The 26,619-nt window shown below is 34.1% G+C and overlaps 1 protein-coding gene across 2 annotated transcripts in view; it reads right to left on the reverse strand.

The window, feature by feature from the left end:
* Positions 1-26,619, reverse strand: part of LOC106089089 (probable serine/threonine-protein kinase DDB_G0282963) — a 535,104-nt gene that overhangs the window by 495,988 nt on the left and 12,497 nt on the right. The window lies entirely within an intron of this gene.

The following is a 26,619-nucleotide window of genomic DNA, read 5'->3' on the forward strand; positions in this document are numbered from 1 at the left end:
ATGTAACATATAGTTACATATATGTATATAACTATTTCTATTGCCAGTTTTACATTGTCTTTACTCGTTATCATCTATTTGTCGTTTCATAACCCTTTAAATATTTACTTTACTAATGCTTTGTATAAAGCGAAAGTCATTGCCAATAACGCTGTTATCGGGTGTTATGGAAAGTTGTGCTGATCAATGATGAGCTGGCTCGATAATTTTAACTTTTCATAAAATAACACCAGGCGAGTTCCTCTCTGATCAATGATGGCTATTTCCTTCAGCATGTTGCTGAGCGATATCTCTCTGTAAAGAAGATTGGTAACGCAAAAGACCTTTCAAATGTCCTATGCATTAGTGAGAGGATAAGCACCAGTCGCTATTTTTTCAGATGATCCCGCCAGAAGGTGAATCCATCGGAAAAATATCACACAACTTTGAGATAGTCAGTAACTTTATCTACCTCGGCACCGCCGTAACCGAAACGAATGACACCAGTTTTAAGATAAAGCGAAGAATAATACTGGTAAACAGATGCTACTTTGGACTAAGTAAGCAGTTTAGAAACAAGGCCACCTCTCGACAGACGAAGACTACACTTTACAAGACACTGATACTACCCGTGCTGTTATATGGTTCTGAAGCATGGGTACTTGTGAAAGCAGATGAGGCAGTGAATGGAGTATTTGAGAAAAAGATTCTTCGTAAAATATATGGACCAGTTTGCGTTAACGGAGAATATAGGCGACGTATGAACCACGAGCTGTATGATAACAAACCAAAAATCAATTAACAAAGTTGGAATATTTTAAATGTTATTCCACGTTAATGAACTCGATAATCGATAAAGCCTTTATTCAATGAAATCATCAGATAAGATTCGATAAAGAGTACTGATACCAAAATATACTATCAATGTGATGAAAGCCTTTAATCGATCAAAAAACAGCAAATTAAATCTAAATGTTTCATATGAACTGAAATTGAATGTTTCATAAATCGATAAAATTAATAAATTATTAACTATTTATATCATATCAATAGATTAATTATTGTTATACTAATAAATTTATGTGAGGCGATAAATGATGCCAATCAAGAGATTGCTTTTAGTTTTTTAAGCGCAATTCATCGCATATAAGGAATTTAATCTACATTCAGTTTATAATTGAAAATAATCTCTTAAAGAATTTCTGCTGAATTGATGAAATGTGTTTGTAGACTTCAGTGTTCTTCCGAGACCGATAAAGCGAATAAAACGACTTTGTATCTATTGACATTCGAAAAAAATCCTTGATCTAATAATGTGCTATAAATCAAGTAAAATCGATACTATAAATCCACAAGTCAACAAAATTGTTACTATCGATAAAAACATGTTTAAAGTGTTAGTCAATAAATTGGCATCAATGCCAATCCAAAATCATAATAGGCAACTATAATAAAAAAAGATTTTTATTGATCGAAAAATTTTAATTTTTAATCGATAGCAGAAACTTCATTGACGTCTAGAAATCTTTATTTCAAAATCAATAAGAACCATGTCGATAATAACTTCAGCAGACTTCAATTAGCCACGGTCTAAAAAAACTGCAATATCGATAAATACAGTTTATCTTTCACCACCGCAATTGGTGCGGAGTTATGCTCATCATAATGATATGAGTGGCAAACGTATGAATACTCGTACATTCATTTTTATGCTTCGTGTACCAGCGCTTTCAACATCGTCATTATCCATGACGGTGTTATGAGTGGAAGAATATAAACACTGCAAACACCGTATTAACGCAATACGTTGAATCGAATCACAATTGCGGTATTGCTTTTGCAACTGCGAGAAAACATTTTTATTTTAACAGTTAATATATTTTAATAATGCTAATGTTTTATTTCTTTCCGAATACTAACTTTTAAAACTTTTTGGAAACTTTTAAAAACTTGTTTTATGCTTAAAATAAAATTGCAGTGTTTGCGTTGTTTTCGGGTAACGTTCACCATAGGGTCATGAACATGAGTATTTGCGGTGGAAGTTAAACCTCGGGCGTTGCTCGTTTACCTCATAGCAATACATACACATCAGCACCACAGCAAAATCATTTGTGTTTCTGTACAAGCTGGTTGCGTTGATTAGAGTTGAATGGTGGCGCTAGTTGCGTTCATTCGAAAAGACAAGTATTTTTTAGATGCAATGCAAATGCGATACACCGTTGCAGATCTCTGGTCAGTATCCGAAACACAAGTTCTTGAGTCGATGAAGTCGACAATTGATCAAATTGTTCAATCCTTACAGCGAATAGAGCAAAAAGTGGACACTATTTTGAATCAATCCTAAAATTTAGTCGATAACAAAGATTTCAGATTTTCAACAATAATTAACGATGTAGTTCTGCAACCCATAAAATTAAATTTTTTTTTATATTAAGTTTTTTTGCCTTTTTAGGGCGAAAATACTTTTTTTACCCGGAACACTTTTCATCGATTTCTAAAACTTAAGCTTTCATAACTTAAGCTTTTAATCCATAAAATCTTCAGCTTCGTTCGGCAAAACCATTATGATTTAAAATAGCAATCAACTATGATCGATAAAGAGTCTTCAATAAAAATCAATAGACATTTTTAATCTATACATCTTCTAAACAGTCGGTATCTTGATATTGTACTAAAAAGACAATAACTATGGTCCAAAAAGGACCATTGTAAAGCCGAGGCTAGCATGTCCGCCTATGACGCTAAACGCCTGGCTCAGAATACTGGCGAAAACATAAGAAAAAATTTGCAACGGTATTTATCCTCTCCTAATACTGACGACATTTGTGAAGAACTATGCCATTTGCAAAAATTCGGTCTCGCCTATATTAATTTGAATCGGACAGCCCTTAATTAGTGAGATGCTAGCCCTGTGAGAAGTTAGCCCCTGTTCTTTACAAGAATATTCATGGGTAATTTTCCATTTGCAAGAGTCACATCTTTAAGAGTGAATAATTTGGTGAAATAATGCCCAGGTAGTAATAAAACTGATTAAAGGTCAAGATCCGATTTCGGATCCCCAAAAAACTGAAAACGACATGAACATATTAATCGATAAAATCAGCACAAACGATACTTTTTATACCCTCCACCATAGGAGGGTATAAATTTGTAGAATATCGATATATTTATCTGAGACCCAACAAAGTATATATATTCTTGACCGTTCTAAGCCGATTTCGCCGTGTCCCTCCGTCTGTCGAAAGCACGCTAACATTCGAAGGAATAAAACTAGGCATTTGAAATTTTGCATGAATACTTCCTACTAGTGTAGGTCAGTTGGGGTTATAATGGGGCTATATCGGTCCATGTTTTAATATAGCTCCCATATAAACCGGCACAATTCTTATCCGTTTTTACTGAAATTTAGTAAGTGTTTTATTTTAAATACCGGTCTCGGATCTTGACTTCTTAAGCCTCTAGAGGGCGCGCAATAATTACTCGATTTGGCTGAAATATAGCTTGAAGTGTTTTGTTATGACTTCCAACAACTATGTCCAGTATGGTCTTAGTCGGTTCATAACCTAATTTGCTCCTATATAAACCGGTCTTGAATCTTGACTTCTTGAGCCTCTAGAGGGCGCAATGATTGTTCGATGTGGCTGAAATTTAGCTTGAAATGTTTTGTTATGACTTTCAATAACTCTGCCAAGTATGGTCCAAATCGGTTCATAAGATAATACAGCTCCAATATAAACAGATCTAGGATCTTGACTTCTTAAGCCTTTAGAGGCCGCCCTAATAATTATTCGATTTGGCTGAAATTTAACTTGAAGTGTTTTGTTATGACTTCCAACAACTCCGCCAAGTATGGTCCAAATTGGTTCATAACCTAATATAGCTCCCATATAAACCGGTCTCAGATCTTGACTTCTTTCGCCTCTAAAGGCCGCAATAATTATTCGATTTGGCTGAAATTTAGCTTGAAATGTTTTGTTATGACTTCCAACAACTCTGCCAAGTATGGTCCAAATCGGTTCATAAGATGATACAGCTCCCATATAAACCGATCTCGGATCTTGACTTCTTGAGCTTTTGGAGGGCGCAATTATTATCCGATTTGGCTGAAATTTTGGTACATAACTTGGTATAACTCCAATAGCGTAGGAATTCTTATCCATTATCCTTTGTTTGCCTACAAAGAGATATCGGGCAAAGAACTTGACAAATGCGATCCATGTTGGAGGGTATTTAAGATTCGGCCCGTCCAAATTAAGCTCGCTTTTACATATTTTTTTGATACCTACGGTGTATTGTCTTTTAGAAACATAAAACCTTTAAAAACTTATAAAAGTTTTGTAATGAGTAATTTACGGAGTCGATTACAGAAACCTTAATGTTTATGGAAAGTCAAGCTTAAAATAGAGATTTTAAGCTTCTTTTAGTATTATTTTTCCACTCTTTTATCACGGTTTCAATTTAGCTAATTGTTTTTTTTTTTTCTTTCTTAAAACTCTCATCTTTTGAAGAAACCGTTTTTAAAAGTTTCTAAAATCCGTATACAATATATGCGAAATCTTTTCATTAAGTAAACATTTTTTTATAATTCCCTGTAAAGATTATTTGAAATCTTCTCTCACTAAAGCTTCTTAATAACAAACACCAATCTTTTTGTTTGTTTTCGAACAATTTGCAAAAAAAAACTTCCACTTCTTGTCTTTTGTTATACAAATTTTTATTTTCTCTTACTTTGTATGCCTTGTCGGTCGTTTCACGCTAAAATTGCGAGGGAGACTTAATGGAATTTATGAATCCATAAATGGGCATGGATACGGAGGAGGGGGAAAAAATACAAAGAAAAAAGAAACATAAAATCAAAATTCTTTTGTTCACAAGTTAACAGGTGAATGTGTTTTTTATTCTGTAAGTAAAAAGTTGAACTTTTATTTTAACGGTGTTCATGCGAAAATTTCACAAAATCATTGGCATAAAAACTCCGATTCAACGAAATGTATAAAATATTAATTTCATCCATTAATATGAACAATAATAAAGTCAATAATCGATAACTGTAAAATGTTACTCACGTCCGATGGTCGCATTAGTTGAAAGGCAAGGCGAAATTTATAAAAAGACGACTTTGGGGAGAGAAAAAAAAATAAAAAATGCAAAGAAAACAATTCGTTGAGAATGATAAGAAATTCTTTAGTCATTTTAAAAATAAAACAAAGTGTAAAGTCTGACCACCGAAGCGCCTTGTCCTCTTATTCAGAATTAACTTTAAAAGTCAATGCGTTCCGATCTTTTGCAGAAAATAGTTTCGGCTACAAACAAGTTTTCACATAGTAGTGCAAAAATTGCAGCCTGTAATCACTGGCAGCTTTATCGGATGTATAAGTTGGTCCGACCATGGCGGCGAAGAGGATACCGCAGAACCATTCTCTGATGATGGTATAGAATGTTTACCTCCTAGTCAGAATGAAGTCTTAATAGCCGTGTCCCGACTGAAGAATAACAAGGCAGCAGGAGCCGACGAGTTACCCGCTGAACTATTTAAAACCGCAGGCGACACGCTGATGGGGCGTATGCATCAGCTTATCTGCGCAATCTGGCTAGAAGAACGCATATCCCATGATTGAAACCTCAGCATACTATGTCCCGTACATAAGAAAGGAGACAAGACGGAATGTGCCATCTACAGAGCAAAAAGTCTCCTATCCAGTGTACTGTGTGAAATATTAAAACCTAAAGTCAACGAGATAATTGGGTTCTATCATTGCGGCTTTAGACCTGGTAAATCCACCCTAGACCCGAAATTCACACTGCGCCAAATCCTGGAAAAGACCCGAGAAGGACAAATAAACACCAACCATCTCTTTGTTGACTACAAAGCCGCCTTCGATACTCTTTTACGTTCAAAGGTATTTCAAGCCATGACTGAGTTTGGAATCCGTGCAAATAAAAATAAGACTCTGCATGACGACACTTGCTGATACGCGTTCCTCAGTAAGAATAGGAAAGAATCTCTTCGAACCATTTAATACCAAACGAGGTTTCAGACAAGCAGACAGCCTATCATGTAATCTCTTTAATATCCTGCTGGAGACGATTATACGAGATGCAGATGTGAATAGATATGGCAAGAATAGGAAAGAATCTCTTCGAACCATTTAATACCAAACGAGGTTTCAGACAAGCAGACAGCCTATCATGTAATCTCTTTAATATCCTGCTGGAGACGATTATACGAGATGCAGATGTGAATAGATATGGCACACTAATCACAAGAGAACACATGCTACTCGCCTATGCCAAGGACATCGATATCATAGTTCGGTCACCGGAAGTAGTTAGTAGCAGCCTTTGATGGAATCGAAAGAGAGTTAGTGAAAATGGGTCTGGCAGTAAATGGAGATAAGACGAAATGGATGGTTTTAACTCCCAAAAAGCCTTGCAGACAAGGAAAATGCAGAAAGTTGGGAACCACAACTTTGAGACAGCCAGTAACTTTATCTACCTCGGCACCGCCGTAACCGAAACGAATGACACCAGTTTTGAGATTAAGCGGAGCATAATACTGGTAAACAGATGCTGCTTTGGACTAAGTAAGCAGTTTAGAAACAAGGTCACCTCTCGACAGACGAAGTTTACACTATACAAGACACTGATACTACCTGTGCTGTTATATGGTTCCGAAGCATGGGTTCTTGTTAAAGCAAGTACTGCCTCACTTGAAGTATTTGAGAGAAAGATTCTTCGTAAAATATATGAACCAGTTAGCGTGAATTGAGAATATAGGCGACGGATGAACCACGAGCTATATGACGACGATAGCATATTTACACGCATCAAAATACTACGGCTGCGTTGGCTAGGTCATGTTGTCAGAATGGATGAGGAAGCTCCACCAAAGAAGTCATTTGAAGGCAAACACGGTGGTACACGCAAACCGGGAAGACCTAAAGCCCGATGGAAAAATCAAGTGGTGGGAGACACCGCGAAACTTGGTGTCAGAGATTTTAGAATGAGCGCAGAAGATCAAGGCGGTTCGGCTAGTGGAAAAGAATAATCGACTCATTATGATTTTTGGCTAGACAACCAAGCAATCATCATCCAATTTCAAAAGACTTCTGCCATAGACAAATTCTTAAGGGATATATGACCCCAACATAATTTTCGTCCACATAACAACGACATCAACAAACTCCTTCAACTTAATTTTTATTTTAAGTGATTTTTTAAATTTTTCAGTTATTTTCTTATTTTACCCCATAGGTTTAACTTTTTGCATCATCAGTGTCTCCACAACCATTTTCAGGTATATTCCCTACCACCAAAGGCTATATTCCTATAAAAATTTCTTTCCTCATTTCTCAAATATCACCCCATTGTCATTAATTATACAGTTAATGAGAGAGTGGCTTTCTTTGCTCACTTCCAAATAATTTTCCAATCTAGGGTGCTGAAGATTTCATTTGATTTCCTAAGAAATTATTTCAAATTCATTTCAAGTTCAGCCCAGATTGCTATGAAAACGAAAAAAAAAAAAACAACAAAATCGAAACTTGATTCACCGCCGCTGACGCTACACCAATCAAGCAACAATGCGCTTTGCCTTCATTACCAAAACCAAAACAGAGTGAACTGCTCTGCTCTATGAGGTCTTGGGTGATGGGGATGTTGGTTATTTCGTTCATATGATGTCTTTTCCTTGCCTTGGCAGAAAAAAAAAGAAATTCTTTGGAAAATATTTGTGCTTTCTTGGGCTTGATTAGCAATCTATTAACTTTAATTATCACCTCACATATTTCAATAGTTGGTGAATGGCAGTTCGAGTATGTGGTGTGGTATGGTGCTTTCGTTTGTTGCGGGGCGCTAAGGCAAAACTGCTTTGGTAACCCTTCCCACGTTTTTGTGACACTTTTTTTTTAGCTCTACAACGCTTGTTGAGAAAACTTTGTTCGGTACATTCTACACCCTCTTCCTCTAAAGCCCGTCTTCAGTTTCTTTTGCTAGTTTTGTTTATTTATTCTGATGATGATGTTGTTGCTAGTTTCTGTGTCATTTAATTTTTTAAAAAAATAAAACATTTTGTGAAATACCTTTCCCAACAAACCCCAGCTTAACAAGACTCTTTTTCTGACTCTACTTTTGAGCAACAGCAACAAAGAGTGTGAGAGTGCGTGTGAAAATGTTTGAGAGTCCGTTTGGGTGTGTGTCTGTGTCACATTTCACTCATTGTCTCTTTGGCTTAGCCGCCGCTTAAACCCAACCTTAGTGGCCCCAAACTCTGTTTCTGTTGCTTTGTTTTGCCCCCCTGAAATCCGGTACCCGGCACAAAAGGTTCTAAGCTCCATTGATTATCTGCTGAAATACATCTAAATGACTTTCATGGCTTGAATGCCCGTAAATATTTCAGTGAGTGGTGACTGCTGCATTGAAGTGATCAGCGTGAGAGTGGTTGAACAACCAGTTGTTGCCACCGACTGAACGAGCGATGTACCGACATTAATGATAATTCATTAAAAATGCAAATTATTTCTAATAAAAACCAAGAATGCATATACTAAAATGTCATTAAATGTTTTTGAGAAAAGGTATTGATGACATCGACGAACGATTTCAAGGCAAGTTCTAGCTTGACATTGAGGAAAAAGGCCAATGGCCTAAAAGGGCTTTCTTTAAGAAGAATTGTCAAACAGTCTGGTTTAATAAAGATTTCAGTATGAAAATTTTGATTCAGCTTAGCTGAATAGGGTTTTCTATAGGAAAACTCTAATACAGCCTGGCTGAATAGGGTTTTCTATAGGAAAACTCTAATACAGCCTGGCTGAATAGGGTTTTCTATAGGAAAACTCTAATTCAGCCTGGCTGAATAGGGTTTTCTATAGGAAAACTCTAATTCAGCCTGGCTGAATAGGGTGTTCTATAAGAAAACTCCAATTAAGCCTGGCTGAATAGGGTTTTCTATAGGAAAACTCTAATTCAGCCTGGCTGAATAGGGTTTTCTATAGGAAAACTCTAATTCAGCCTGGCTGAATAGGGTTTTCTATAGGAAAACTCTAATTCAGCCTGGCTGAATAGGGTTTTCTATAGGAAAACTCTAATTCAGCCTGGCTAAATAGGGTTTTCTATAGGAAAACTCTAATTCAGCCAGGCTGAATAGGGTTTTCTATAGGAAAACTCTAATTCAGCCTGGCTGAATAGGGTTTTCTATAGGAAAACTCTAATTCAGCCTGGCTGAATAGGGTTTTCTATAGGAAAACTCTAATTCAGCCTGGCTGAATAGGGTTTTCTATAGGAAAACTCTAATTCAGCCTGGCTGAATAGGGTTTTCTATAGGAAAACTCTAATTCAGCCTGGCTGAATAGGGTTTTCTATAGGAAAACTCCAATTCAGCCTGGCTAAATAGGGTTTTCTATAGGAAAACTCCAATTCAGCCTGGCTGAATAGGGTTTTCTATAGGAAAACTCCAATTCAGCCTGGCTGAATAGGGTTTTCTATAGGAAAACTCCAATTCAGCCTGGCTGAATAGGGTTTTCTATAGGAAAACTCTAATTCAGCCTGGCTGAATAGGGTTTTCTATAGGAAAACTCTCATTCAGCCTGGCTGAATAGGGTTTTCTATAGGAAAACTCTAATTCAGCCTGGCTGAATAGGGTTTTCTATAGGAAAACTCTAATTCAGCCTGGCTGAATAGGGTTTTCTATAGGAAAACTCTAATTCAGCCTGGCTGAATAGGGTTTTCTATAGGAAAACTCTAATTCAGCCTGGCTGAATAGGGTTTTCTATAGGAAAACTCTAATTCAGCCTGGCTGAATAGGGTTTTCTATAGGAAAACTCTAATTCAGCCTGGCTGAATAGGGTTTTCTATAGGAAAACTTTAATTCAGCCTGGCTGAATAGGGTTTTCTATAGGTTTTCTATAGGAAAACTCTAATTCAGCCTGGCTGAATAGGGTTTTCTATAGGAAAACTCTAATTCAGCCTGGCTGAATAGGGGTTTCTATAGGAAAAATCTAATTCAGCCTGGCTGAATAGGGTTTTCTATAGGAAAACTCTAATTCAGCCTGGCTGAATAGGATTTTCTATAGGAAAACTCTAATTCAGCTTGGCTGAATAGGGTTTTCTATAGGAAAACTCTAATTCAGCATGGCTGAATAGGGTTTTCTATAGGAAAACTCTAATTCAGCCTGGCTGAATAGGGTTTTCTATAGGAAAACTCTAATTCAGCCTGGCTGAATAGGGTTTTCTATAGGAAAACTTTAATTCAGCCTGGCTGAATAGGGTTTTCTATAGGTTTTCTATAGGAAAACTCTAATTCAGCCTGGCTGAATAGGGTTTTCTATAGGAAAACTCTAATTCAGCCTGGCTGAATAGGGTTTTCTATAGGAAAACTCTAATTCAGCCTGGCTGAATAGGGGTTTCTATAGGAAAAATCTAATTCAGCCTGGCTGAATAGGGTTTTCTATAGGAAAACTCTAATTCAGCCTGGCTGAATAGGATTTTCTATAGGAAAACTCTAATTCAGCTTGGCTGAATAGGGTTTTCTATAAGAAAACTCTAATTCAGCCTGGCTGAATAGGGTTTTTTATAGGAAAACTCTCATTCAGCCTGGCTGAATAGGGTTTTCTATAGGAAAACTCTCATTCAGCCTGGCTGAATAGGGTTTTCTATAGGAAAACTCTCATTCAGCCTGGCTGACCACATTTTAAAATCTTTACCAGTTTTTCTATATAACCAAAGCTCGACAAATTTCTTAAAATATAATTAAAATTCTTAAAATAAATAAAAACTAATTATTTTCAAATTGAATTGGTATGTTAATTGAATACTAATTAAGGGGCGTTTGGAATTTTGAACATTTTAAGAATTTGAAATTGTTTTAGATTGAACAAAAACATTTTTGATATTTTGGGAAACGTTGATAGAATATCTAATGACGATCCGGTTCATATGTTAATATTTGTAATAAATTTCAATTAAAATTCTAATTTTGGTTTTGTTAATTTTTCAATTTTGTTCATTAGAGGAGTAATTGCGTTTTAATCAAAATTTTAGTATTGCAAACATTTCTTTTGATACAATTCTTGTCAATGCCTTCGATCTATTAAAAAATCAAAAATTGAGAAAATATTTTCTAAATAACAGTTTTAAATGAATTTATGTAAGAAACTGTAAATTTAAAGAAATTTTCCGCAATAAAAAATTTATATACAAAAAAAATTAACACACAAAAATTTTCATTTAAAGCATTTTTCAACGAATATTTCTTTAAAAATAAATTAAATATTTTAAACATTTAAATTATTTTCATTTTATATTTTTATTATATTCAGTTCATACCAATTTCTATTACACCACGAATTTTTACGTTTTCGCACTTGCTACAATACAAGCCACACATGACTCGTGTGAGATGCCCTAGTAATTTGCCCATTAGACTCTGAGAGTACTGAACTTTTTCAATTTTTCATACATTGGCAAACCACAAAACAAGTATAAAACCTCCATGGTAGTATAGCCAAAGCAAAAATCTCCTTAGAAAATAGAATTCTTAATAAAAAGCGAAATAATAATAAATCGAGGGTTAAATAGACAGAACAATATCAACACTTGATCATTGAAGTCGAACTATGAACCCTTACATGTTGTAAATTTACAAGCAAAACATTACAAAATAATCTTAAAAGTAAAAAACAAACGTAAGAGGGGGAAATAAGTTCTATGAAAATATTTAGCATCTAATGCGAGGAGAATGTGCACGAAATGTGATCAAATATAATTCGATTCCTACTGAAATTCTTTATATTCTGATATGCAGGGAAAGAGCAAGGGGCACATATAAACGCAAGAATTTATAATTCCATCAATGCTTGCAACATTGATACCCTATTCCCCTCCTTGCAATCTCTTCGGTGTTTTTCGGCGGTATATCTTAAGAAAGCACATTATTTATCAAATACAAGTGGACCTCCTGGTTCTTAAAGTTGTAAAGGGGGAATATGTAGAGGAAAAAAATCTTTCAAATTGCGGGCATTGAAAACTGAATGGCACAGTGTATAAAATACAAACAAAATGCTGTCAAAATTTTATTTCTATACAAAATTCAGTAAAAGTTTTTATAGAATTTTTAAAAAATTTTCAAAAATTTGATTTCTTTGAAAAATTTGTTGTTGTTTAAAGTTTGGTCCAAATTTTATTTTTATTAAAAATTTCAAATTTTTTTTTATAGAAAATGTCAAAATTTTAATTTTATAGAAAATTTTGTCAAATTTTTATTTTTATAGAACATTTTTTCAAAAATTTCTTGTTATAGAAAATTTTATCAAAATTTTATTTTTATAGAAAATTTTGTCAAAATTTCGTTCTTATTAAAAATTTTTTCAAAATTTTATTTTTATAGAAAATTTTGTCTAAATTTTATTTTTATAGAAAATTTTGTCAAAATTTTATTTTTATAGAAAATTTTGTCAAAATTTTATTTTTATAGAAAATTTTGTCAAATTTTTATTTTTATAGAAAATTTTGTCAAATTTTTATTTTTATAGAAAATTTTTTCAAAATTTTATTTTTATAGAAAATTTTATCAAAATTTTATTTTTATAGAAAATTTTATCAAAATTTTATTTTTATAGAAAATTTTTCAAAAATTTTATTTTTATAGAAAATTTTATCAAAATTTTATTTTTATAGAAAATTTTGTCAAAATTTAATTTATAGAAAATTTTATCAAAATTTTATTTTTATAGAAAATTTTGTCAAAATTTTATTTTTTTCTGTGAAAATGTTGTCATAATTTAATTTTATGGAAAATTTTGTCAAAATTTTATTTTTATAGAAAATTTTGTCAAAATTTTATTTTTATAGAAAATTTTGTCAAAATTTTATTTTTATAGAAAATTTTGTCAAAATTTTATTTTTATAGAAAATTTTGTAAAAAATTTTATTTTTATAGAAAATTTTTCAAACATTTTATTTTTATAGAAAATTTTGTCAAAATTTTATTTTTATAGAAAATTTTATTTTTATAGAAAATTTTGTCAAAATATTATTTTTATAGAATATTTTGTCAAAATTTTATTTTTTAGAAAATTTTGTCAAAATTTTTTTTTTTATAGAAAATTTTGTCAAATTTTATTTTTATAGAAAATTTTATCAAAATTTTATTTTTATAGAAAATTTTGTCAAAATAATATTTTATAGAAAATTTTTTCAAAATTTTATTTTTATAGAAACATTTTTCAAAAATTTTATTTTTATAGAAAATTTTGTCAAAAATTTTATTTGTATAGAAAATTTTTCCAAAATTTTATTTTTATAGAAAATTTTGCCATATTGTCCCCTCGGCCCACGTTTGCATTCGGGCGTTACTATTGGGCCTGGGACGCCCTTATAGTACTCAAGTACCCAAGTTTTAATACCATATTCTTATTTAACTCCCAAATACCTTTCATTTGAGTCCCATATTGTCTTAATCGGGAAATATGTCCTGCTGGGGGATTTTGGGGGGTGGGGAGAGAGGCCCCTCAGACACCAAGGAATAAATTTTGTCCGATTTGTAATCTACTTTTATTTGAAATTTATATTCCCCAAACCGGTAAAAGTGTCCTATTGGGTGGTGGTTTTGGACACTTAGTGTGGCATTTTTATGCCAATTTCGTACTAGACTCTTAAATACCATTCATTTGATACGCATATTGTCCCAATCGGTAAACATGTCCATTCGGATGGGTTTTGGGATGGGGCGTTCCCCCAAGATCTTTGGCCCCAAAATTTCGTGTTTTTGGGGTACCATAAGGTGGCATACAAAAGTTACCGATTTAAGCCAAGCACCTTTCGCTTGAGCTTGAGTCATTTGGCGGGTTTTGAGCGGCCCCCGAAGCTCCAAAATTGGATATCAAATTCGTTTTCTACTCTCAAATACCTTTCATTTGAGTCCCATATTGTCATAATGGGTCTAATAACCTATTTGACTTATTTTTGGAAGCAAAAGCGCCACCTAACCTTGAGCGCAAATTTTGATGTCATATTCGTAATCTACTCCCAAATACATTTCATTTGAGTCCCATATAGCCATGGTCGGCTAATATGACCACTTTGGCGGTGGGGCTACCTCCCATTACATGGACCTAATTTTGTATGCCATATTTGTCGAATACTTTTCATTTGAGACCCATATTGACATGAATATATCTGTATAGAGAAGTTTTGGGGTTGGGGTGGCCCGTGGGTACTTGGCCCCAAATTTTAATATGATATTCGTTTTCTTGCCCCCAATACCTTTCATTTGATACCCATATTGTGCCCATCGGTACATTTTTGGTTTTGGGTGGCGTTTTTGGGGTAAGGGGGAGAGTCCACCCCTATCCGATATCTAAATATTATAAAAAATGTTCCTCCCTCCTGTTCATATCCGCAATCTATTCCCGAATACCTTTTATTTGAGTACCATATTCTCATTAACCTATTTTAAGGAGTTTTGGGCTTGGGCCGGCCCCCCAGTTACTTGGATCCAATTTTTAATATGAAATTCGTACTCTATCCCTGAATACCTTTCATTAGATTCCCATATTGTACCGATCCGATCCGAGGGTCCGCTCCCCTTCCGGTACCGAAAAATTATATAGCCTATGTTTCCTTCCAGACCAACCTACACAAACTGTGAAAATTTCTGATTTTGTATGCCAGATTCTTTATCTAATTCCGAATACCTTTCATTTGAGCCCCACATTGACACGAACTTCCGATATGTCTGTTTGGGGGAGTTTTGGGGTTGAGGCGGGCCGATGGGTACTTACACTCAAATTTTAATATCATATTTGTATTCTAATCTCAAATACATTTGATTTGATACTCATATTGTCCCGATAGGCCTACTTTTGATTTTAGGAGGTGTTTTGGCATAAGGGGGAGCGTCCGCCTTTTTTTTACAAATATTTTATTTATATTAAAAAAATTTTTAAACTTTTATTTTTATAGAAAATTTTATAAAAATTTTATTTTAATGGACGTTTGTTAAAAATTTTATTTACATAAAAAATTATTAATTTTTTCTTTTCTATAAAATTTTTTGTAAAGATTTTATTTCGATAGAAAATGTTGCCAAATTTTAATTTCTGCAGAAAACTTTGCTAAAAATTTTATTATAATAGAATATTTGATCAACATCATTTGTTTCTATAGAAATGTTTGTTGACTTTTTTGGTGGGCCCATAAACACTGTGCAATCTGGACTGGTAAAAGTAGAATATCCATCTATACTTGAGTTTTATGTGTCAAGAAGAGATCCATTACAAAAGAATTAAAATGATGCAGAATGAAGGAAAAAGGAAAAAAACACAAATTGGTGGAAGAGAAAAATAAGCAAAAAAAAAATAAAAAGATCTAAATAATTGAACAAAATAAGAAAACCAAAAAAAAAAAACACTAACAACCCAAGAACTCATCAGCCGATCGATCCATTGCATGAAATGTATTACAAAATGTAATTATTTTTAAACAGCAGCAGCAGGCAGGCAGACTGGAGGAGAACTCTGCTACTCGCCATTAAAAGAAGATGGGGAGATGGGAGTAAAACGCAACATTGGAATATAGCAGGCAGCAGGCCTCTAACCAACTGTGTTGAGTAACAAACGATCTAGGAAAGCCAAGAGTGATTTTTAAATTAAAACGAAAAAAAAACAAGAAAAATGGAAATATAGAAACATAAAGAAAAACTTCAAGAAAAATCTTTAGTTGTAAGAAAATTAAGCAGACGCAGCTCACGCAGATGTTAATGATCACCAAGTTGTTGATGATGATGAAATTTTAGATATAAGTAGAAAAACAACAACAAAGGCACACTAAAGGAAAAAAGAGGCAGTCTTGAATGAATCATAAAAAACCAGTAGTTGCAATAAATCGAAGAAATAGCATAGAAAAAAAAACCAATCATATGAATTAGAAGAAAAAATTGTACAAATGATTACACAGATTGTTGACAATATGGTACAAGACATCAATGGTTTTTCATTTGTGTTTTTTTGTTCTCTCTTTTTCACACAGACAACACCGCGTTTTACCACTTAAAAGGTATCAATTCATAATAGTGTATCATAGCTCATCCAGTCATCCACTCCATATCAATGGATAACGATATTATAACATGGGATTTTATATGGAATAGGGGCCTTCTTCTTCATTTAGTGCTTTTGTTTAACTGTGTTTCCTCTTTGGCAAGAGATATGCACGCATGCGCATAAATGCCATATAGCCTGGTTTGATATTCAATATCGATTTCGCATTAAAGCTTGTTTTATTTTCATTTCTGGTTTGTGATACATATGTTTTGCTCTTTCAATCGTATGTAATAAAAAAAACGTATATGATGAACAAGCTGGGAAGTGTCACCAATAAAATATTTATGTCTGCAGGCATATAAGTATGTAGGTAGCTATGGTAATAAAAAAAAAAAGTATTGCAACGCCTTATTGGAAAAACTGATAAAATTCGAATTAGAGAAGTTGGAAGCGGTTTTGAAATTCCGAATAAAATTCAAGTTTCCACAGAATGTTAGATGATGAAAATTTGATACAGTTTTATGCTTTGTTCTCATCGATATAACTCTTTATTGACTCAGACACCTCCACGCTGATGCAACTTTGGTCAGTTCGGAATCCTGACTGTACATTAGACAGCAATGAATTGCTTTGAAGGTATTCCAACATTTGTCCGTGTGCCAGCTTCTTGAAGACTTTGGATATAAATGGTAAAATCGCGATTGGACGATATTCCATTTGATTTCGGAACAGGAACAACTTAGGCATAATTCCAGTGAGTTGAAGAAGTACTATTGATTAATATAGTATTGAGACAAAAACGTCAAAAAAGGTTAAAGATAGGGAAGGAGAATACGAATGAACTTCGGATTAATGCGGTCAGCACCAATGGTATTAGATTTGACCCTACCAAAAGCATGGAAGACTTCATCGTTGGTAACGCCGAGAAACTCAAAGAATCCTTCGACGGTTACATTCCCAGCAGATGCATCAGAACCGCTATAAAAGAGGGATCTAATGGAATGGTTACAATATTTGTGAAAGATTTGTTGAGATCATTCACATCAACTTGAACTGAGGAACAAACCTTTGGTTTTCCAGCACCAATCTCATGAATGACTCTCCAATCACTTTTAGAGTCTAATGCAGAATCAAATCGGTTAGAGTAATAATCAGTCTTAGCAAGTGCTTACTCGCTACCGAGCGCATAAATATCACTTACTCCGCCACAAATATCGACCTCACTGTCCTAGAACCCACAGACATGAAGGCCACCATATATTCCGATTTCGAATGCTGTAAATCCCATTCTAAAATTTCTTTTGCGGTTATCGTTTTGGCATAGAGCTCTGCCTGAAAGAATGTACACTTGTCCACCAGTCTCACCAACATACCGATGTTGTGTGTGTCGGACTATAGCCCCAATGCAATCCCTTTCTTCATCTTGGAGGCCCCAATCCCTTTCTCCATCTTGGTGGCATCTATTCAAACGCAGTAATCGCTTCCCACTCCTCCCTCCTCCGAAATCCCTTTTCAAATCCGTCTCGGTACCAGGTAGTCTTAAACACTTCTCAGTCTGTCCGCCGCATTCATTCTGTCTCATTGAGTACACCAAGTTTCCTCAGCCTAAGCGCAATCTTGACGCCACAGCTCCGAGTATAGAGTACGTGTTGCATATCTAGCATTGCGATCATTCTCACGCCAACCCTGTTTAAATCCAACGGAAATACGTTTACCATTAGGTTCCAGAGAAACGGCGAAAACGCCCTTCACTGAGGCGTTCCAATTATCATCCACCTAAACCCCTCCTCAGTCTATACTCTGTCTTCTTCAACACACCAAGTTCCATCAGCCAAAGCACAATCTTGACGCCATAGCTCCGAGTATAGAATTTGATGTGTTGCTTATCTAGCATTCCGATCATTCTCACGCCATCCCTATTTAAATCCAACAGGAATTCATTCACCATTAGGTTCCACAGAATCGGCCAGGGGTTCCTTTTATCATCTACCTAAACTCCTCCTCAGTTTGTCCGCCGCTTCCATAATGTCCAGAAGGGGTCCTCGACTATATTCTGTTCCCTTCAGCACTCCAAGTTCACTCAGCCTAAGTGCAATCTTGACGGCACAGCTCCGAGTATAGACCTTGATGTGTTGCATATCTAGCATTGCGCTCATTTTCACGCAATCCCTGTTCAAACCCAACGGGAATTCGTTTACCATTAGGTTCCAGAGAGTCGGCGAAAACTCCCTTCCCTGAGGGATTCCTCTTATCATCTACCTTTTGAACACACTATCTTCGAAGTTCGCGTTGATAGTCACGTAGCATACAACCCGTCCCCCGGAAAGAAACTCAACAGGACCCATGTGCGGTTCAAGGCAATGACTCTCGATCCATCTTCTCGTTGATAAATTCCCTATTTCGTGTAGGGCACTTTGTGCCTTCCTCACCATCAGGTCTTCATGGTTAATAAAATCCGCGAAGAACGTGTTGCTGCCTACGCCGCCAAGAAATCCAAAAACCTGCCTTAATCGCCAATCTTCCGTATTTTTGGATGTTAAACCATGACTAAACCGACATGAAGAAATGAAATTTCATATGCTTCGTTTTGAAATAAGCATAATTGGCTCTTAACATTTACGATAAATTTTTTCTACATATACGAGAGCATAACCAGACCTAAAATTAGCCGAAATCGGCTATTGGCGTAATCTGCATTAAATTTTGTTCTGCAATATCAACAATCCTCTTAGACTTGAGAATGAAAAGCATGATTTATTCTAGATGGAGTCATGTTTATTTTAAGAGATGTTATTATGCCCTCCACTATAGGATGGGTGTTTTGTAACTCATCGAAATATTTATCAGAGAACCAACAAAGAACATAAATTCTGGATCGTTTTGATCTTCTAAGTCGATTTAGCATTGTTCGTCCATCTATATGTCTGTCTTATGAAGGTGCACTAACTTTCTAAGGAGAAGTTCTAGAGGCTCGAACATTTTGCACAAATACTTCCTATTGTTGAAGTTCGGTTACAATAGCTCCCATATAAACCGATTGCCAGGTTTGTCTTCTGGAGCATCTAGAGGCTACAAACTTTATCCGACGTTGCTGAAATTTTGCTGGGGAAATTTTGTTACAACTTCCAATATCTGTACCAGATATGGTTTAAATCTATAACCTGATATATCTGTCATATAAACCGTTCTCCCAAATTAAGCTTTTGAGCCTCGTGTATCTTTGCATTGCTTTCTATTATCATAAATTTATTTCACTTGTTTTTGGATTTAAGTACAACTTGGACCAATTAGTTTTTTGTTTTGTTATACCCACCACCATAGGATGGGGTTATACTAATCTAGTCGTTGAGTCTTGAGTTATGACTTTCAACATCCATCCCAAGTACGAATCGGTCTATAAACAGATATAGCCCCCATATAAACTGATCCCCGGATTTGACTTCTTGAGCCCCTAGAATCGTCAATACCACAAAGACTTGTGGTATGACTTTCGACATCCATGCCAAGTATGATTTGAATCGGTCTACAAAAAGATATAGCCCCCATATAAACCGATTCTGATTTGACTTCTTGAGCCCTTGAAAGCCTCAATTATCATCCGATTTGGCTGAAATTTTGAACAAAGACTTGTGGTATAACTTTCAACATCCATGCCAAGTACGATTTGAATCGGTCTATACACAGATATAGCCACCATATCAACTGATCCCCGGATTTGACTTCTTGAGCTTTTAGAAGCCTCAATTTTCATCCGATTTGGCTGAAATTTGAAACACAGACTTGAGTTATGACTTCCAACATCCATGCCAAGTATGATCGGAATCGCTCTATATAGAGATAAGGCCTCCATATTAACCGATCCCCGGATATGACTTATTTAGCTCTTAGAAGCCTAAATTTTCAACTTGGCCGAAACTCCTATCTTATAATTGACAACATCAGTGCCAAGTTTTATCCGAATCGGTCAATATGGTGATATAGGCCCCCGTAAGTATCAATAGCCCGTTATGACATCTTGAGACCATAATAATTCAAATACAAACTCAGTTACTAAGAGCACGTTTTTAGCGGAAGCAATGGTGGTGGGTACCTGAGATTCGGCCCGGCCGAACTTAGCATGCTTTAATTTGTTTTTATTTCGAATAATTTAAGCTGCATGTAAATCCAACAGCAAATGAAAGTTCTTAAGCCTCTATAGGGGGCGATTTTATTTTTATTTTTTTATTTTTTCAACTACATAATTAGTAAATTCATAATGCGTAGTTTCGGAGATAACTACAAAAATTGAGACATTTATGTCAACCACTGAACTCATAAATTCCAAATGTTTTTATCATTGTAAAAAAAAAAGCAATTAAAATATTTTTGGTCATTTTTGTCCTTCAAATTCCAACATTATTTTCTACTTGAACTAAAAAAACAAAAACGGGCGCAATGTGTTCTTGTACCCTCCAAAATATTTTTAAATATGAAATGTTCGAGTTTAATTAACTTCATTATTGTTATCTATTAAACATCTGTTTTCTTTGAATGGAGGAGACACATTCTTATGCGCTATGCTGCTCTCTGTCTCTCTCTTTAAGCACGCAGCAAGTACAACACACCCTCATTCATCATCCACGTCAAGGGGTCGTCTAAGTCATGGTTGTTGTTGTTGTGTTTTTTTTTACTACAACTACTTCTCTCTGCTCTAATTGTGTTTTCTTTTGATCTGAATTAACTAAAGATAGTGTGAATAACTATCTATTGTTGGTATCTTGGCGCTCTCTTACATTTCTTCTAGGAACCCCCCCACTTCACTTCACCCTAGCCCATAGCATATCTTTTGCTTCATATCAAAACTCGACTAAATATTATCGGGCTTTGGCTTTAGTAGACTGCAAGACAGACAGACAAACCATGCCAGTGAGCAGAACCAACTGAAAACAGCAACAACAAACACAACACCAATATGATACAAATACGAAGTATGTATTATTAATAATAACAACAACATGCCATGGCAGCCGCAGCACCATATAGAAGATGATGATTATGACTATGACAGGCAGATGAATGGACGGACATACAAACGAAAGGCCTGACAGACATGCATATAAAGCAGGAACAGGCATATGAACAAATGAACTAAAGTTAACATTCCAGTTTTGTTGTAGTTTTTTGATGATCATCATAACAATGATGATGATGATGTTGGCGGTGTTGGTGTTAGTGTTGTTGTTCGGTTTTGCTGCTGCTGTTCGTTCATTTATTGCTGCTTTTGGTATTTTCTTCTTCTTCTTGGACTTTTTTTTTTGTTCATAGATACAAATGTCACCACAAATATGTGTCTCTTCTTTCTGTCACTGGAAACTGATAACTCTCGATAACCTATTTCAAACCTTTTGCGTTCATCGTAACATAAACAAACGGCGATCGCCGACTAGATGGGTGAACAGACGGACACCCATATTGCTGGCAGCAGAGCAGAGCAACAGCCCTGAATGAGCTGCAACTGTCTGCATAGAGTAGTAGTAGTAGTAGTAAACAGACCAAAGTGTGTAACTGTAAACATTTAGAATTCAATGCAGCAACTAAAAACAAACCCATTGGGAATGAGAGGGATTTAAGAGAGCAGCTGCTGTTGGCAGTAATTTGGCAAGTGTAAATTAGGAATGAGTTGAAATTTCCAATTAGATAATCATTAGAAAACTCAAACAATATTTAAATGGGACAAATGGGACAAATGCAACAAAGATTATAGAAATTAAATTTTAACAAGTTTCCTTAGGAACTAGGTAGGTGGGTATAAATATAACAAAAAATTACTTGAGAAGAAACCAAATTTTCTATTGATACAAAATTATTACAAAATTCTCTAGAGAAAGTAAACTTTGGACAAAATTCTCTATGAAAATAAAATTGTAATACAAATTTGGATTCAAATATTGGGTTGCCCAAAAAGTAATTGCGGATTTTTCATATAGTCGGCGTTGACAAATTTTTTCACAGCTTGTGACTCTGTAACTGCATTCTTTCTTCTGTCAGTTATCAGCTGTTACTTTTAGCTTGCTTTCGAAAAAAAATGTAAAAAAGTATATTTGATTAAAGTTCATTCTAAGTTTTATTAAAAATGCATTTACTTTCTTTTAAAAAATCCGCAATTACTTTTTGGACAACCCAATACAAATGTTACAAAAGTTTCTATAGAAATAAAAGTTTTAACAACATTTTCTTAAAAAAAACAAATTTCAGATTAAAAAAAAAATGTTGACAAAATTTCGAAATAAATTAATTTTTTTGACGAAATTTCCCGGAGAAAAAATTTTAATTTCTTAGAAATACTATTTTTGCTTGAAAAATCTTGACAAAATATTCTAAATAAATAAAATAAAGACAACAATTTCTTTAGATACCTATACGGCTTTGTTCACAAAACTGAATGTAGATTTGAAATAGGTTTATTTGAAATATTTCCTATATAGAACCGTCAAAAAACCTATTTTAAGGCTTCAAAAAGTTTAGTGAATAAGGTCGATAAAATTTCTACAACTTTTTTTTTGCACTCTGGGGTAATTTTTTGCACATGGGGTAATAAGCACTGTCTTAAAAAAACAACAGATTTTTCAGCACTCAGCCTGTTGTTCTGCAATGGTAAATATTTTACTATAACAGCAGAACTACCGCTGGCAGCAATAACACTGCCTGCTGACTGTAAGTAACTAATTTTGCTACTATTACAGCGGTAGTTCTGCTGTTATAGCAAAATATTTACCATTGCAGCACAACAAGGTGACTGCTGAAAAATATGTTGTTTTTTTAAGACTGCTGCTCTATTGGTTGCAATATTTAAATCGGATAGGTTTTGTTAGAAGAAGAGTAAACTTAAATTAAATAAAATGAGAAAGAGGGCTTTATTTTTTGGAGAGAAAATGAAGAGAAATTGCCTGATCGCAGCCAGAAGAAAATCAGCAACGGCCGTAACAGGCAAACTAAAAACAGCATATTTATGTTTGCCTGTTACGGCAAACGTATTGCCATTTTCCTTTGAAACTCAAACAACAGTGAAAAGAACCTAACAAAATATTGTTATTGCAGTCAGTTCATGGCACACGAGTGTTGGTTGTGATGCTGTTGTTTATGTGCTTACTATCAGCATGGAGTAATAAGCAAGGGACAAAATATGTTGTTGCAGTCTATGCATTGCTCACACACAAACATAGGTTGCCCAAAAATAAAATAAATGTTGGCGCAGGTCGATTTAAGGAAGTTTCATGCAGAAGATATTAACCACTAGGCAAATGGAGAGGTGTGTCCTATTGGATGTTTACATTCCATATGTGTTTTCATACAATATGTGATATAAATACCACAGAAATTAGTTACAAGGCCGATAGCCAGACAGTCATGAGGACATTAGTGGAGCAATAAAATATCAATAAAAACTAAAGAGCGAGGAACTAAATTTTCTAGAGAATAAAATGTAGAGTAGTAAAAAAAGTTTACATCATTTTGTTTAAAAATAAGTTTTTTAACCTAATTTTCTATAGAAATATGTGTAATTTTAAGAAAATTAGCTACGAAACTACTACAAAATATAAAGTTTTGAAAAAGAGAATTATAAAAACTGAAAAATTTCTATAGAAATAAATTTTGACAAAATTTTCTATAGAAACAAAATTTTGAAATCTAATTTTATTTGCCCGTTAGGCATTATTTCTTTCGAGATGAGCTTAATGATCGAAATACGATGGAAAAACTAAAAGCCAAAGGAGTTACACCACACCAAACGTGATTTGATGCGTTTTGAGCCCTTGGAAAGAGGTCATAATCAGAAATCTAAAGATGTGAGGGCTTCAAATGTCGTAGATTGCAATGACCAATTTTTTTGGCCAAAAATAAAAATTGGAGTTTCTACATATTTTTGATTTATTCCAATGGAAAACTCTCCAAAAAAGGAGAGAAACAATAGTTTTAATAAACAATTATACAACATTTTTTGTTAGGGGTATAATTTTAGTGTACAAAATTTGACTTTTCTATTGAAATAAAATTGTGAGCAAATTTTCTTAAAAAAACATGGACCAAATTTTCTATAGAAATGACATTTTGAAATGAAAATTTTCTACATAAATAAAACTCTGACAAAATTTTTTGAGAGAAATAAAACTTTGAGAAATGAAATTTAGACCATTTTGGTACATTTTTTATCAAAATAAAATATTTAAAAATTTTTCTTCAGAAATACAATTTTGAATAAATTTTCTTTGAAAAAATTTTATGTTAATTTTTTTTAAGAAATAAAATTTTTATAAATTTGTCCATGAAGTTTGTCCATAACATTAGTCAGACAAAATTATAGGCAATACTTTCCTATTGAAATAAATTTTTGAGCAATTTTTCTTAAAAAAAAAACATGGACCAAATTTTCTACAAAAATTATATTTTGGAAAAAAAATTTTTACACATGTTGTGCCAAATTTATAAAATTTTGAAATAATTCATACAATCGGGTACTGTTTGGCTGTTGGCCTAGGTTTCACTGTTTCTATTACAAATAGGAAATCGAAGAACTCTATTTTTAAAGTTGTGAAATAAAATTAAGACAAAATTTAGAATACAACAAAATTTTTAAAGAAGTAAGAATTTAAGAATAAACAGATCTAATTTTAAAATTTAAATAAAATTCAAATTTTATAGAAATAATATTTTGACAATATTTTCTGTAAAAAAACTGTTGATAAAATTTCTATAAAAATTAAATTTTGAACGTATATTCTATAGTTTAAAAAGTTTGTGTAGTCCTGTATAAAAAGAATTTCTGTTATATTCTGTGAAAACCCCAAAAAACATATTTGTTTTATTTCAAGTATCCAAACAACGTATGTTTTTATTTAAATTTCTTTTTTCTCGTGGTAGCTGAATAATTTGCATTGCTTTTTTATTTATCTTATTAAATTTTGCTATTTACTTTAGATGTGGTTCCAAATTCTTGTTTGTTGCAAGAGGGGAATAGCGGAAAGCATAGGGAATTTTGAATTCTGAGTCATAGGCAGCAATTTGTCATAAATCATTTTCATTGTTTGACACTAAGGCAGTTTGTCCCTTGTCGTTAGTCTTTAAATGAAAACAAAATATGTTGGTACAATTTTAGAGTTTTATTGAGCGGTGTTTTGGTTTTATTTCTATTGGATAGTCCTTATCAATATGAATGAATTTGTTTATTGAGGGGCATGGATTTTTCCATTCTTTTTTATTGTAATTTAGAATAATAATCGGCCCATTGAAATTGGGCATGGAAGACAGTCATACGCAATATAAATAATGAAAGAAATGGTTATTCATTGCAATTTCTAGATGTAGTAAGCAAAATATATTTAGAATTCACTCAGTATTATCAGGTGTTGATTTGGCAAATATGACTGCTGACATGAGTAGATGCATTGAAAAATTGTATTTTTTACCAAGATTTTAACCCGCAGGTGGACAATTCTACAGTGGTCTTTACAGTGGTCTCTAACTATATAAATTAGCCACCTTTAAGTAGTAGCGGACAGACATACAAATGTAAATACCTATGAGTACTAAAGACGATTCTAACTAACTTGAAAGCGAGTTAACACCTATTGGATTCTAATGTATTTTCTATTTGCATCACCTCCAAATAAGCCGCGAAGACCCCATAAAGTGTATATATGCTTGATCGTCATGACATTTTAAGTCGATCTAGTCATGTCCGTCCGTCGGTTAAACCGTCTGTATGTCGAAAGCACGCTAACTTTCGCAGCGGTAACGCTAGGCGCTTGAAATTTTGCCACTAGAGGGCGCAATTTTTATCCAATTTGGCTGAAATTTTCCATGAAGCGTTTTGTTTTAACTTCCAACATGTGTGTCAAGTATGGTCCAAATCGGTTCATTACTCTATATAGCTCCCATATAAACCAATCTCGGATCTTGACTTCTGGAGCCGCTAGAGGGCGCAATTAATACCTGATTTGGCTGAAATTTAGCATGAAATGTTATGGCTTTAAACAATAGTGAGGATGTTCTAAATAAATATCTTCATAATATTTTCCAAAATGTGGTTTAAATCGGCCCTTAACCTAATATATCTGCCATATAAACCGATCTGGAATCTTGACTTCTGGAGGCTCTATAGGGCGCATTTATTATCCGATTTGACTGAAATTTTGCATGAGGTGTTTTATTTAAACTTCCAACATATGTACCAAGTGTGGTCCAAATCGGTTCATTACCTGATATAGCTCCCATATAAACTAATTTTGGATCTTGACTTCTTGAGCCGCTAGAGGGCGCAATTATTACCCGATTTTGACTGAAATTTTCCATGAAATGTTTATAACTTGGTATAGCTCCAATAGCATAAAAATTATTTTTCATTCATTCATTACCCTTTGTTTGCCTATGAAGAGATATCGGGCAAAGAACTTTGCAAACGCGATCCATGGTGGAGGGTATACGTATAAGATTCGACCCGGCCGGCTTTTACTTGTTTAATGACAAAATATCTTTGCAACTACTGTTCCACAATAAACGATAAAGAATATCAGTCATTTGGCCACTACGACCAAGCTTATGGTTTCATTAAATTTCCCATAACCAA

This window comes from Stomoxys calcitrans, chromosome 2 (genome assembly GCF_963082655.1).
Source record: "Stomoxys calcitrans chromosome 2, idStoCalc2.1, whole genome shotgun sequence".
NCBI classification, from domain to species: Eukaryota; Metazoa; Arthropoda; class Insecta; order Diptera; family Muscidae; genus Stomoxys; species Stomoxys calcitrans.